The sequence below is a fragment of the Gracilinanus agilis genome, chromosome 6 (genome assembly GCF_016433145.1).
Source record: "Gracilinanus agilis isolate LMUSP501 chromosome 6, AgileGrace, whole genome shotgun sequence".
NCBI classification, from domain to species: Eukaryota; Metazoa; Chordata; class Mammalia; order Didelphimorphia; family Didelphidae; genus Gracilinanus; species Gracilinanus agilis.
Window position 1 is genome coordinate 86,243,310 of NC_058135.1, and position 16,253 is coordinate 86,259,562.

Here is a 16,253-nt window from a genome sequence, read left to right on the forward strand (position 1 = left end):
GCAAAAAAAGCAGAAATAATAAATTCAAACTTTTCAGGTCATAATGCAATAAAAATTATAATTAGTAAGGGTACAAGCCATCAAGGAATGCCCTAAGAAAAAAATCACCACCATATTTACCTGGAGCTTCCTGGTTAAATGGCAGCAGAGTAAAAAGCAGCACTTGACCTCTCCTAACTGAAACATACAGGACTCCTCAAGGGGACATAAAAACAAATCCAGACGAATGGAGGGACCCCACAACAGGGTGCAGCGTGAAAGGTACGTGGAATCGGGGCATTTCCATGCTATAAAGGGGTGAAATAGCTCTCACTAAATCACGAGCTGAGCAACCCCCCCCACACACACACATACACACCACCTACAGTGACAAAGCCAACTCAAGAGAAATAGAGCAAGTTTGGGGCACCCATTGAGTCATTGGCAGCTCAAGGGCCTATGCTGGTGATGGAATACTATTGCACTCAAAGGAATATAATAAACTGGAAGAATTTCATGTGAACTGGAAAGACCTCCAGGAATTGATGCAGAGTGAAAGGAGCAGAGCCAAAAGAACATTGTACACAGAGAATGATATACTATGGTAAAATCAAATGCAATGGATTTCTGTACCAGCAGCAATGCAATGACACAGGACAGCTCTGAGGGATTTATGGTAAAGATGCTACCCACATTCAGAGGAAGGACTGCAGGAGAGGAAACATATAAGAAAAACAACTGCTTGAACGTATTGGGTCGGGGTGGATATGATTGGGGATGTAGACTCGAAACTACCACACCAATGAAACTTTCAACAATTTGGAAATAGGTCTTGATCAATGACACATGATAAAACCAGTGGAAATGTGCGTCGGCATGGGTGGGGGTGTACGGGGGGGGGGTGAAGGGGAAAGTAGGAGCATGAATCATGTAACCATGTTAAAAAAGAATATTAATAAATGTTAAAAAAAATCACCAGGGCCAGAGGGATTCAAACATTTAAAGATCAATTAATCCCAATACTCTATGAACTATTTAAGGAAACAGACAAAGAAGGAGTCTTACAAAATTCTTTTTATGATACAAATATGGTACAGATTCCCAAGCTAGTAAGACCAAAAACAGAGAAGGAAAACCATAGACCAATATCCTTAATGAACATAGATGCAAAAATATTAAATAAAAATACTAGCTAACAGGCTGTACAGCAAGTTATTATAAGGATTATCCACCATGTCTCAGTGGGATATCTACAGGCAAGGATGGTTTAATATCAGGAAAATCATCCACATAATTGATGATATCAACAACCAAACTAATCAAAATCACATGATTATCAATAGATGCAGAAAAACCCTTTGACAAAATAAAACAACCATTCCTATTGAAAACAGTAGAAAATATAGGAATAAAAGGGCCTTTCCTAAAAATAATAAGCAGTATTTATTTAAAACCATCAGCAAGTATCATCTGCAATGGGAATAAGTTAAATACCTTCCTAATAAGATCAGGAGTGAAGCAGGGATGCTTAGTATCAACACTACTATTTAATATTTTAATAGAAATGCTAGCAGTAGCAATTAAAGAAAAAAACAAAATTGAAGGGATCAAAGCAGGCAATGAGGAAATGAAACTATCACTCTTCGCAGATGACATGATGGCATATCTAGATAATCCAAAAAAGTCAACTAAAAAGCTAGTAGAAATAATTAATAACTTTAGCAAAGTTGCAGGGTATAAAATAAACCCATATAAATCATCAGCATTCCTATGTTTCCAACAAAACCCAATAGCAAGAGTTAGAAAGAGAAAATTTGCTTAAAATCATTCTAGACAAGATAAAATACCCAGGAATCTACTCACCAAGACAAATTCAGGGATTATATGAACATAACTATTAAACACTCTTCACACAAATAAAACTAGATCTAAACAAATGGAAAAACATCAATTGTTCATGGGTAGGATGAGCTAATATAATGAAAATGACATTCCTACAGCTAAATTAATTTACTTATTTAGTGCTATACCTATCAAACTATCAAAAAACTTTTTTTATAGAATTAGGTAAAATTATTACAAAGTTCATCTGGAAGAACAAAAGATCAAGAATATCAAGGGAAATACTGGAAAAAAACTGAAGGATGGGGGCTTAGCATTACCAGATCTCAAACAATACTATAAAGCAGTGATCATCAAAACTATATGGTATTGCTTTAGAGATAGAAGGGTGGATTAAATGGAATAGTCTTTGAGTAAATGACCTCAGCAAGAAAGTGCACAATAAATCCAAAGATCCCAGCTTTTGGGACAAGAACCCATTTTTTGGCAAAAACTGCTAGGAGAATTAGAAAACAGTATGGGAGAAATTATGTTTAGATCAGCACCTTACACCCTATACCAAGATAAATTTAGAATGGATAAATGACTTAAATATAAAGAGGGAAATTATAAGTAAATTATGTGAACATAGAATAATATAACTGTGATATCTACAGGACAGGAAGGAATTTAAGACCAAGTAGAAGATAGAGAACACTACAAAATATAATATGAATAACTTTAATTATATTACATTTAAAAGTTTTGTACAAACAAAACCAATGCAACCAAAATAAGGAGCAAATAAATTGGGAAAATTTTTCATAACAAAAACCTCTGACAAAGGTCTAATCTCTCACAAATTTATAAGGAGCTAAGTCAATTGTACAAAAAATATCAAGCCATTTCCCAATTGACAAATGGTCAAGAGACATGAATAGGCAGTTTTCAGAGAAAGAAATCACAACTATCAATAAACTTGAAAAAGTGTTCTAAATCTCTCATAATTAGAGAAATGCAAGTGAAAACAACATTGAGGTACCACCTCACACCTACCAGATTGGTCAATATGACAGCAAAGGAAAATAATAAATGTTGGAGGGTTTGTGGCAAAATCAGAACACTAATGTATTGCTGGCAGAGTTGTGAATTAATCCAGCCATTCAGGAAAGCAATTTGGAATCATGCACAAAGGACTTTAAAAGAATGCACATTCTTTGATGCAGCAATACCACCATTAGGTTTGTACGCCAAAGAGATAATAAGGAAAAAGACATGTACAAAAACATCCATAGCCACACTCTTTGGGGTGGCAAAAAAATTTGAAAAATGAGGGGGTGTCCCTTGTTTGGGGAATGGCTGAACAAATTGTGGCATATAATGGTGATGGAATACTATTGTGTTTTAAGGAATGATGAACTGGAAGAATTCCATGTGAACTGGGAGAACTGCAATGAAATGATACAGAGTCAAATGAGCAGAACCAGGAGAATATTGTACACAGAAAGTGAAACATTGTGGAACAATCCAGCGTTTTTACTACTAGTAGCAATGCAACAAGTCAAGATACTCCTGAAGGACCTATGAGAAAGAATGCTAATCACATTGAAAGAAAGAATTATGGGAGTAGAAATGCAAAACAAGAACATATGACATCATTTATCACATTATATATGGGTAAGTGATTTGGGGTTTAGACTTAAAAAAATTGTTTTAAGCAAAAGTTAATAATATGGAAATAGGTATCAAGGGATAACACTTGTACAGCCCAATTTCTTTTTTTTTTAAACCCTTGTACTTCGGTGTATTGTCTCATAGGTGGAAGATTGGTAAGGGTGGGCAATGGGGGGCCAAGTGACTTGCCCAGGGTCACACAGCTGGGAAGTGTCTGAGGCCGGGTTTGAACCTAGGACCTCCTGTCTCTAGGCCTGACTCTCACTCCACTGAGCTACCCAGCTGCCCCCTACAGCCCAACTTCTTGACGGTGCTTCCCCACTTTCTTCCACACTGACATCCTTTTGGTTTGTATCATTACAAACTTCCCTTGCTTCTTCTACAAAAAAAAAATCAAGTTATGGAAACCTACTTAACCTTTTTCTAAATCTTTTGAAACAATTTATTTCAAAATCTAAACTGGAGGAGCAGCTAGGTGGCTCAGTGCATAGTCAGGTTAGGAGATGGGAGATCCTAGATTCAAAACTGGCCTCAGATCCTTCCTAACTGTGTGACCCAGTTGCCTAACCCTTTTATTGCTCTTCCATCTTGGAAATGATACACACACGGTATTGATTCTAAGATAGAAAGTAAGGGTTATACAAAAAAAGAAATCTAAACTGGAATCAAGCAATTATTGGCTTTCCTCTTCTTTCCTTGCAAGAATTCAAAGGTGGGATTGTCATTTCCCCCTAAGATACTCACTGTTTCTATTTTAATAATCAGGATCTTCCTGCTGATTGAAATCAGGTGCAGAATAACAGTTTCTGATATCAATTTCTCCATTTTTTGAAGAAAGAAATGATCTTTAACTCAGATCAATTTTTTAAAAAATTGTTCTTTTAGCAGAGAAGCTCTAACGCCTGTCTAAATAACTGAAATCCTGGCATTCTACTAGATCATGTCTCAGTAACAAGTTTGCAATTTATTTAATAAAACTTCTTATATACTTCCCTCTTCTGTCCAAGTAGTCTGTAGTTTACATTCAGTATGATATTGATTTTGTTTTTCCTTCCACTGAAACTTGCCCAAGTGAAGCATAGTTGCTTCTCTCCTCTAGATTCCAGATTTCCTAACAATACCATTTTTTCTTAATATGCAATATTCTATTTTCTCTTTATTTTGTTACTTTTGAAAAAAGTATAATCTTCCTTCCATGGGCATATTTCTCTCCCCATTCTCACTCCACCCAATCTGAATGATTGGAAGACAGGTAGCAAACACTGGTCAGGAAATGGAGTGTCATATAATTTAAAATTTGCTTCCTTACAATCACATTCATAATTCAACTTGTTATCTACCTCTGTTTCACATATTTGTCTATAGACATCTGAGGCAATGTTTTCTTCACTCACTGAATCTTGCTGATGATGATTTTTTAATTATTCTTTCTTCATTCTATATTCTACTCGCTGTGGTCTCAGGCTTGGCAGACAATTGTAGGCAATTTTCTCCTTCCCCTTTTCTTTTTTAGCTTAATGTCTAGGCTCTCCACCAATATACTTTTACTAACCTTGCAATGTGAGTTCTTCAACTTGTATTCTTTCTCTCATTTCTTCTTTTTCCTCTGGGTGACTTATCTCTTTGATCTGACCTTTTATCCCTTCCTAACTAGTCTTTTTCTGCTGTCTACAGACATGTTTAGGTCTCTGTTATTCTTTTAAAAGAGAAACAAAAAGTTCTTTCAATTCTACCTTTTTATTGCCCTATATCACTCCTCTCTTTCCTAGAAAAACAAATGGAAATAAACTATCTAGAGCTATTATCTCCACTTCCTCATGTCCCCCCTTCACTTTCGGTCCCTTGTGATATGGTTTCCAACCCATCTACTCCACTCAAATTACTCTATCCAAGGTTATCAATGATTTCTCAATTGCTAAGTCCAACAACTCCTTCTCATTCCTCTACATTCCCGACCTTTCTTCAGCTTTTGACGCTGTTGTCCAACCTCTTCTGGATAACCTGTCATCCTTCATCTTTTGTGACACAGTCCTACTTCTTTCTGTCCTTGTTCTTTTCTTTCTTCATTCCTCAGTTTCCTTTGTTAATTCATTATCCAAGTATCAAACCTATCATGGCAGTCTCCCAAAGTTTGGTCCTGAGCTCAGTTTTCATCCATCTCTGTAAACTCTGTTTTAGGGATGCCATCAGTTCTCAAGGATTCAATTATAAAGTCTATGTGGATGATTCAAAAATCTACATATTCAGTTTAAATCTCTCTCCTCTAAGTCTTTCCTGTATTTTTCTGTTTAAATCCTGCCTTAATTACTTACTGACTGTATAGACTACCTGGACAGCACTTAACCCCTCAGCCTCAGTTTCTTCATCTGAAAAATAGAGATAATAATCACATCAACCACATAGCTGCCATGAAGACCAGCTGACATTGTTTATTAAGCATTTTGCAAACCAAGTGCATATAAATGCTAGCAGTCAGTGTTATTATTGTTTAATGATGATGATGATGATGATGATGATGATTGTCTATATTTGCTTGCCTTTCCAAAAAAAAAAAAACCTGTCAGACAATGTGCATCAATTTAAGTTTATTTAATCTGTTCCTTCTTTTCTTTTCCTTAGTGCTCTCTTAGTCTGCCCATTTGCATAAGACTCTTTTCTTTGGTAGAGAATGATTATTTGATGCTAGGAGCTCTTCAGGAAGAGGTCCAGGAGGGGTAGAAAGATTCCACGAAAAATCCAACATGTAAACCAGCCACCTTAATCATGCCCCTATTCCCAGATCACCATACTAAAGACTTGAGGTAATTTCTTCTCTCTTACTGCTGAAAGTCTCTAATCTCGCCCAAGGAGGAATTAATTCCCCAAAGTCTCTCGTGTGGTAAACTGTGAATATGGATATGATCTGATTGAGATACTAGCTCCTCTTTACATGTTGATTTCTTCTCAAAGTCTTTCTTTTCCTCTAGGGACCTCTGTCCCTGAAGAGAGTCTAAAAATCCTTCTGTCTGTCTTCTCTTGATACTATAGCCAGAGGATGAAGCTCTCTCCTTTCCCATAGTCTTACACCTCCAGCAGTCATGGAACCTGAATAATCATTTTCTACAAATAAAGAGAGACTTATGCAAATGAACTTGAGGATTTTTTTAAACCCTTACCTTCCTTCTTAGAATCATAACTATGTATTGGTTCTAAGGCAGAAGAGAAAAGTAAGGGATAAACGGATGGGGTTTAAGTGACTTATCCAGGGTCACACAACTAGGAAGTGTCTGAGGTCAGATTTGAACCTAGGACCTCTGGTCTGGCTCTCAATCCACAGAGCTACCCAGCTACCTCCTGAGTTTTGAATTTTTGTGTTTTTTTTTAATTTGAGTTTTGACACACACTTATCTGTTTACATGTAGTATTCCCTTCGTAAAATGAAAGATCTTTGAAGATAGGGACATATTATCTTGTTCCTTTTATATCCCCATTTATTTAATCGAATAATGTATTCTTAGGTGTATAGCAACAATAACCAGGAGACTTCATTTCTATATTATAATACATTGTACAAAAATGTAAATCCTATATTTAGACACTATTATCTTAGTTTGATCTTCATGAGTAAAGTATTCCTTTCACTTCCTGAAATTCCTATATTCCATTGATGGGAGCAATGAAAATACTACCTGTGCCCAAAGCATTTTTACTTTCTTACTAAGGATTTTATGATCCCTAGTAATGAGTGCCAGGTTTCTTCTGGCTGTATCATTTAATCCCACGGGAATCACTGGGTCTAGGTAGTGGCATATGTCACATCTACTGGTTGGAAATTGAAATGCCTTTGTGTTATACATTCTGTTAGGACAGCAGACCTTTCTATTGTTCGTGTCAGGTTGACAAGGAGTCCCCTTGGTACCCCCTGAACAGGAGTCAGCAACCATCACTATTCATTCTTCTTCCTCTAACCATTAGTGGATGACCTGTCTCCTGCTGGTGCACATCAACATCAAAGGAGCTTCTCCCTGAAAGAAGCTAATACCTCCCCATCCAAGGAGAAACCCTCGAATCTATTATTTAGCTCCAAATGTCCAATGGTCTTTATTCCTCATTTCCTCCTCTATTTCCCACTCTTTCACCTTGAAATATCAATGTGTTGATATTCACATTAGTTATTTTAGATGCTTTTTCTTCTTTTGTTCTCCCTAAAATGCTATTTATTATATTAAGAGGATCTCTCTCTCTCTGAACATCTACAAGGTAGGCATAGGGGTTGGGGGTCAGCATAATCTCTTCCTCAAGGAGGGAAACAAATCTTAATTTTATATATCCTTGGCTTTACATGGCATTTGCAGAAACAAAAATAGTTCATTCTCTACAGTTTCACTGTGAAATTTCCCATATCCCTCCTTATTTGCTAGAAGGAAACCCTCAGTTATTTCTCACCTTTTTGTTTACTATAATGGCTAAAACTGTCATAGTTAACTCCTTGTTTGCTATACCTTTTAATCATGGTAGTTATAGATGGTATTTAAAAGAGTTTTTCATGTTTATAGCAGTTTCCCATCTTTTTTTTCACAAGACAATGATAACATGCTCTATTGCCCTTCTTTGACAATCACCTGCTTCCCGCCAAAGCCACAATAGAAACTAAACCTATTTTCCTATAGCTGTTATCTGTAAAGATGTCTCAAGCATACTAGAAGCAATCGTCTCATACTAATTCTTATTTTATTATCTCCTACTGACATGATTTTAGAAATTTCTCTCTTCTTTCTACATTTTGTTTCTTTTCCTCTCTTCCCACTAAGCCTAAGTGAGGCTTCATAAAAAATTGACTTCCAACATTTTTTTCCAAAGAGATGATATTAGTTTCCTCAACTGTCTTTAATTGGCAATTAGTTTCTTTTTCAAAAAATGCTTGTTATACAAGGAAATCTAAAACATAGAGCATTACAAACTATATGCGTGATTATGTTTGATTATATACACATTAAGTCCAACTGGGATCTCAGAGATATTCACAAAGATCTGGTTAGTTAAAAGGGATATATGAGCACACATATACACATATACATGCTAAAACACACACACATATGTGTATATATGTATAAATACATATTATATATAAAGGCACATACACAGGACCCTAGATATAATGATAGTCTCAAGTGTCACCTGAACTCTTTCTTTACACAGCTTTACTAGCTCTCTGAGCTGTATGGCAGGAGATGATTTGAAGAAAATTTCAAAATTACAGTCTTTTGTGGTATGGTTACACGTGTACATTTATGTATGTGTACAAAATAACCAGATATATCCTCTTCTTGACCAGATTTTGGTTCATCTCTGTTATATAAATATATATACATATATAAAATATGTTTATTTATAAATACACACAAATGTGTATATAGAGAGGCATTTATGTATATATGTGGGTATATATACATATATAAAATATGGTTCATCTCTGTTATATAAATATATATACATATATAAAATATGTTTATTTATAAATACACACAAAAGTGTATATAGAGAGGCATTTATGTATATATGTGGGTATGGGTGTGTATATATACATATATTTACATAAATACATGCAAACATATATTTATATAGCATAGAGGAATCATTCAACTAAGCATTGAAAGTCCAATTCTAATCCAGGTCTGCTCTCTCTAAATTTCTCTACAATTTTAAACCAGTTAGTTTTCCTCAATGATGCATTGATGAGAGGTAACACAATATAATAGAGACCTGATTTCAAATCCAGAAGATCTAGATTCAAGTCTTACCTCTGATACTTAGGATTGCATTAAATAGTTAAACTTTCTAAGTCTCAATTTCCATATTTTTAGAATGATGGCCTTGTACTAGATGACATCTTGGGTCTTTTCCAGGTTTGTTCTATGATACTATATAATGACCCCATCTACTAATCATCATAGTGTTCCCTACTTATTTCATATAGATGTTTGTACTCTGATGAATACAGGGGATAGAATATTGTACCTAAAGTCAAAAGAACATGAGTTCAAATTTGTCTTCAAACACTTACTGGCTGTATGATGTTAATCAAGTTATTTTCACTCTGTTTACCTCAGAGTGTTCATCTGTAAAAGTGGGAAAATAAAAGCACCATCTCCCAGGGTCGTTGTGAGGATCCAACAAAGGATTATCTACAAAGCTTTCAGCACAATCCCTGAAACATAGTAGGCTCTTAATGAATGCTTTTCTTTTCTTCTGTGATCAACATATTTTAAAGTCTGCACTAAAATGGAGTACAGTTGACTTATACCTTCTTTTACTAGGAGATTCATATTATTGTCCTTCCATAAATACTCTATATCAGACCAATGGATATTAAAAAGGAAATTAGAGAAAACGGTCAGAAAGTGCTTTAGATTACTTGGAAGAAATAGTATGGGATTTCTAGTGATTATTTCTCTACATTGTCAATTCATATAATTACTAATAAATTCAAAAATAGAAGACAGGCTCTGTATTTTTAACATGCAAACTTAGAGTAAGGGGAGAACAGCTTTAAAAACAAAACTCAAACCTTCTAACTTCTAGACTAAAGACCATGCTTTCTTGTTTTAGTTTCAGACAGAATTCACCGAATCCAAACCTGCTGGGGGCATTCCCCATTCACTTCAATAAGCAGGCTTCTTGAAATGCACAAATAGAAGCATTTTGTCTATTTTAGTAAGAATGTTAGGTCTCTTTGGGGGGTCATTCTAACCACTACTAATCCAGGGTGTTATTTTAATGGTGAAGCTATTGTTTTGCTAAGTTGTAATTAAAGAGATTTTTCTCAGAGCAAATATTCAGCCATGTTCTTTGGGGACATCTTTAAGCTAATGTTCCAACTTTGGTGTAGTGAACAAAGTAATTTTTTTACACTTACCCAGTATATTTTCTAAGATTGTGAGAGGATGTTCTGCTCCTCGAATGCCCTTTGATGACTGTAAAAAAACAGCAGGCAGAAGAAGTGCTTTTTAGGATATACAGAAATTCAAGTTCAAACAATATAGAGTAGCTATTGACTTTTGGGAAATAACAGTAGTGGACCATCCGACCTGGAATTCAGCAATCAGGAACAGGGTCACTCACTTTGCCCAGAAGCCTTGGGCTGTCTGCAAGGCAAAAGACTGAACCAAAAGAAACTATCTATCTCCAAATCAAAAGCTAACCTTGAAATGTACCCAATATTTTAAAAAATACTAACTCTGGTAACCACATAGGTCTTTTCAGTCACCCTTACACCCTCAGATAATTACAGTACCATCATCAGTCAGCAGTGTTGTGTTTTTTTTTTCAAAGAAGACCAGTCACATAATTCATAAGCAAGATTTGAATAAGCTTGTCCAAGCTATTTGGACAAGCTCTGCAGCATCACTGCTTCCATTTTCATCTGCTGACTTTAGCATTTTTATTTTCTATCATTATTTCAAAAGTAATTTTCTACATATTCAGACAAGTGGGGGGGAAGGAGTTGATTTGAGAATTGTGAATCATATTCGGCTAGCTGGAAATTGAAATGCTTCTGTTGTATCTACTTTCCAATAGGGTGTTGCTTTGGCAGAGGATGAGGAAGAAAGGGAATTTACCTCCTGCCAGTTATCTTCAAAACTGTAATAATGCCCTCTTTTATTTTATTTCTTAGGGGGCGGTGTTATATCTTCATTCCATTAAAATTATTACATTTTGTGTTTCCATTTGAAGGCCTATAATTTCACCATTCTTGGTGGCTGAAATAAAGTGATGTGGGAGAAATGGTGTGGAAAGTTGCGTTTGAATTCCCAGTGTTGTCCCAGGGAATTCGAGTCTGGGCATGCTCACTACCTTGGCTTCCCATAATATTAGAAAGCTACAAACATTCCTTTTCCCCTTCAAAGAATAATTATTTTACTTTGATTTATCAATAAGATTTTCACTGTAATTATGGTAGAAATAATGAATGGATCTTCTGTCTACTGTGAAATATGCTCTCTCGTACAAAGCCAGCTTGGTGGGTTCTACCAATAAGTCAAACAAATTTAACATATTAAGGCTGTTATGCACAGTCATTTTCAGCATAGCTGCACTGTAGCTCTATTTCCAGGCAATAGTTTCTTGTAATAAATTGACATCAAAACAAATGAAAAAGTTGGGAAGTTATTTCTGGTCCCATAAAAATATTTATTAGATAATGAACCTGTTTCCACGTAGGTTTACGGTGGAATCAACACTTCATCTTGATGCATGGTGCCGTGTTAAGATGCAGCAATGAGTGCTGCTGAAGCAGAGTAGAAAGTTCTACAGCTTATGGTCGAACAAAACATAACCTTCAAAAATCCTTATTGTTCCTCCGGGTCGTGTTTCTCCTGAAAATGTTATGGGGGGAAATACCAAAACTAATTTTAAGAAGGAGCAAAAAACCGAAGGATTTCTCCATCAAGCTCAGCATTTTGCTTGGCCATTTGGAGTGGTTACGCCTGTCACCTCATCACTAAATGCAATAATGAAAATGGACCTTTTAATTAGTTGCATACAATGCATAATTGCTATAAAACTCCAACATCCTTTATGCAAATGATTCTTTGGAGATCATTAATTAGTTGTGGAGGAATATTAATTTCTCTAAACCCCCCAAAATTATTTCTACTGGGAAATAGGCTTGAATTAGTTTTAACTATGATAAAATTGCTCTCAGTGACGATTAATCAAGCAGGGGCATGAGAGACCTTGGCTGGAAATGAAAAGTATGCTGCTAATATCACTTCTCATAGATACTTTTAATTAATACGCACAAACAATGTTGTAAGCACAATAAGTATTAGATGTGGTTATCTCAATTTGGGGGAGATCTGGTTTGAAGATGATTTGCATCCTGTAACATTAATGGGAGTTCAGCAGTGACTTGACAGTAAACAAGTGATACTTCTTCATATTTACAAGGGAAATGCAAGTAGTAATGCCCATGGGGGCATCTGGTAGAAGGAATGGCCACTCCTGAGCTGCTTAAGTTCAACAAACAGGATAGTAAAGAGCAGACAAGAGACTTCATCCTGGCTGGACTGCAAATGAGACATTTCATACAAACAGAGGTGCCCTGAGGGAACTCAACAACTAAAATATCAGGCATTGAAATAACATCACAAAGTTCATTTTGTTAAAATTAATGATGTCTCAACATTAGGCACAGCACTCCAGGCCACCTAGCCTGAGTACTCTACAGATGAGGTTTGGCATGGCAAGTGATTGGTTGAGTGTTGAAATATTTAGTGGAAATAGTTGCAGGACAACAAAAAATGCAAATTAGAGTGCCTCTGTAGATAATTGAAATCTTGACCTCAAACATGATCAGTCAAGATAAGAGATTTCAAAGGGAAAAACATAGGCATTACATGTTGCAATTTTTAACAGTGGCAATTAAATTATTAGATTAGTTCTGTGGCCTGTGAGGGGGGAAAAAGTTAGACTAGCTGAGGTTGAAGATAAAAAAAAAACAAAAAAAAAAACAACAACAACAAAAACAAATAAGCAGTTTGACAGTCTCAAAGTAGTGTGACACATCACACTCATATACCCAGAGCCTTAAATAGCAATTTTTGTTCTCCAGGCAAGTGGCACAAAATACATCCTCAATTCAATTGAGAGTGAAAGTTGAAGACCCTGGAACAATAAATAGAAGCCCACTTGAGAGGAGAGTGGAGTGGTTGAGAGCAGGAACCAGGGAAAAGAGCACCTGACAGAGGGCACCATGAGCAGAGCGGAAGACGTACCATTTTTTAAAGTTTCCAACGCTAACTTGAGCCAAGATTAGATTTTCTCTACTCCTGGAGAACTGAACATACCATCAGAACCATTTAAATTTCAGCATCCTCTAATAAAAGTCTGACTTTCCCACTTTAGTTACAGCTCTGCATAACTATGTATTTATATGAGAAAAACAAATTCCCCCTTGAACAGTTAAAAGAATGAGGATATTTTATTTTTTCTGCATCGTAACAATTGTGATAGATTGAGACTGTCTAGCAAGATCATGAAAACTGTCAGCCAAAACACTGTTATCTTTCTCAGATCTAGCCTAACTCTTGGCAGTGCAGGCAGTGAGCATAATTTGGGAAGTCCAGAAATATTAGTAAAATTATATATAAGTGATTGAGGGCCTTTGTGAAAGATCCAAAAATCTCTCACAAATTGGCCTGATGTGGGGCTTGAAATTCCTACCAGCATCTTCAGATTAAGGAATTGTTCCTTAGCTTCCCACCCTGCAAAATTCTTCTTAAAACTGCAATGATATTCATTGTGCCCTATTATCATGCTCAATTAGGTTATTTAATCATAATCCTGCCCTGAGAATAGATGAAAGACATATAATGTTAAAGCTGCTAGCAAGGTAGAGACCACAGCTGGTGAAACTACTGCCTTCACAGCTAGAAACATAACCCTATGAGCAGCAGCACCAGCACTCACTGATTTTAGCCTACCACACCATTTAGAATTACTTGCACAATGGTAAAAGATTAAAAATTGAGATAGGATTGTTGGGCTGTGTAGGCTATAGTCTTTGGAACTTTGATGAGAACAATAGAAGCCTCTGTGAACATGGTTACTTCTCCTTTTTTTGTCATTTCTCTGAAACTGTCATTGGTTCGTGTAGATGGACTTCTACACCTTTTCACAAAAGACTTGAGACCCCTTCAATTAAAGAGCAGATTTTTCAATTTGAAGGAGGAGTTTGGGTTCCCTTGTTTTCCTCTAGAAGACAGTCTGACTTTTCCTCTCCTGGTTATTTAGGATTTAGGTATTTTTTCTTCCCAGTGATTGCACTTGCATGCCCAAGAGTTCAGTGAATGAACATTCCCTGTCTACATTCTTCTGAATAGTACTATCTTCCATTGGTCCCCAATCATGATAGAACTCTTTGCTTCTTTCCAAGGATCAGTGAAATGCTTCTGCAGGGGAGCGGTATGCTAAGGAAACTGGTAATAGTCTCACTGTCCTCTGTTGTGTTCAGATCATTTTGGAGATTTATTTTTACTTTTGGATACGATTTTGGGAAGGGCGTTTATAAGCTAAAAAGCATTCAGAAAAAAATAGCTAAGAAGGTGGCAGATCATTAAATCACAGAATCATAGTTTTAGAGCTAAGAGGGAACTTTGTCCAAATTTCATTTTACTGATGAGAAAATTGAAACACAGCAGATGGAGTGATTTTTGCAAGACTCTATAAATATCAAGAAATAGAGAAAGGTTTTGAACTCAGATCCTCTGACTCCAAATCCAATGTTCTTTATAGAAAACTATACTATCAATGAAAGATCATACCATATAAAGACTGATTAAGGAAATTAGGGGTGCTTAGCCAGGAGAAAAGAAGACTTGCAAGAAAAATAGGGACTCACTAATATTTCTTCAAGTATTTAAATGACTGTCATGCACTAGGAAGGAACAGACTTGGCCTCATTAATTCCAGAAGGCTGAACCAAGAACAGTGACTAGAAGTCATAGAGGTGAAAATTTTGATTCAATATTAGAAAACTTTTCCTAACAATCAGAGGTGTCTAAAAATGGAATAGTTGTTTTCTAGAGATCTAAAAGTAAAACTAGAATGTTCACTTCATGGAAATTTGTTTTTTAATGCAATGCTGGATGGGTTTTCATTTGTTTTCTGACATTTTGCAATTTATGTTCTTTCCTTCCCTCTCATCCCTCCCCACTCCCTGAGAAGGCAGGCAATATGGTATTGGTTGTACATGTATTATGATATAATTTATATTTCAATGTTTGTCATATTGTGAAACAAGATATTGAATACACCAGAAAAAATATTGATGGAAGAAACAAAATAAAGATTGGTATGTTTCCATCTGCATTTGGACTACATCTTTTCTTTCTATGGTGATGGATATTCTTTTTTCTGATGAGTCCCTTGGTGTTGTCCTGGATCCTTGTCTTGTTAATAATACTTAAGTCATTTACAATTGTTCATCATACATTACTGTTCTTGCTATGTACAATGTTCTCCTGGGTTCATTCATTTCACTTTCATACAGGTCTTTCCAGGATCTTTATGATCATCTTGTTTGTCATCTTATGGCACAATAGTATTCCATTACATTCATATACCACAACTTGTTCAGCCATTCCCCAATTGATGGGCATCCCTTCAATTTCTAGACTATCTTTAATTTCCTCTGGATATAAACCTAACAGTGGTATTTCTGGGTCAAAGGGAATGCACAGTTTGATGGCCCTTTGGACCATCTGGTTCTAGATTGCTCTCCAGAATGGTTGGATCAGTTCTTTGCTCCACCAAGATTGTATTATTGTGGACATTTACTTTTAAATATATGCTCTCATAACTATATTTCAATAAAATTAGTTTTCTTTATAATATTATTATTTTATTTTATGCATTTATAACCTTTCTTAATAGGAATCCATGTGCTTCACCAGACTGGCAAAGGATGCCTGTCCAGAAAAATGGCTAATAATCACTGAGGTATTCCCACTGCGGTATTCTATGACTTGGCCTAGGTATGAGTTTCTGTGAATCTATAGATTTTAATGGGGAAAAACAAATGAAGGAAAGTTTTGAAGCATAGAGTGTTATCCACAAAAATCAAATGAGTAAATCTCTCTATACTACAATGAGGACATTCGAGTATGAAATGAGTAAAAAGGAAAATGAGTAGCAGAGTTCACTTTCCTGATTGCCAGAACTTTTGGCATCTCTTATAATGCTTTCTTCTCATGATGACACTCTGTCTACACCTCAAAAGAAGTGATAATGAGATTGAG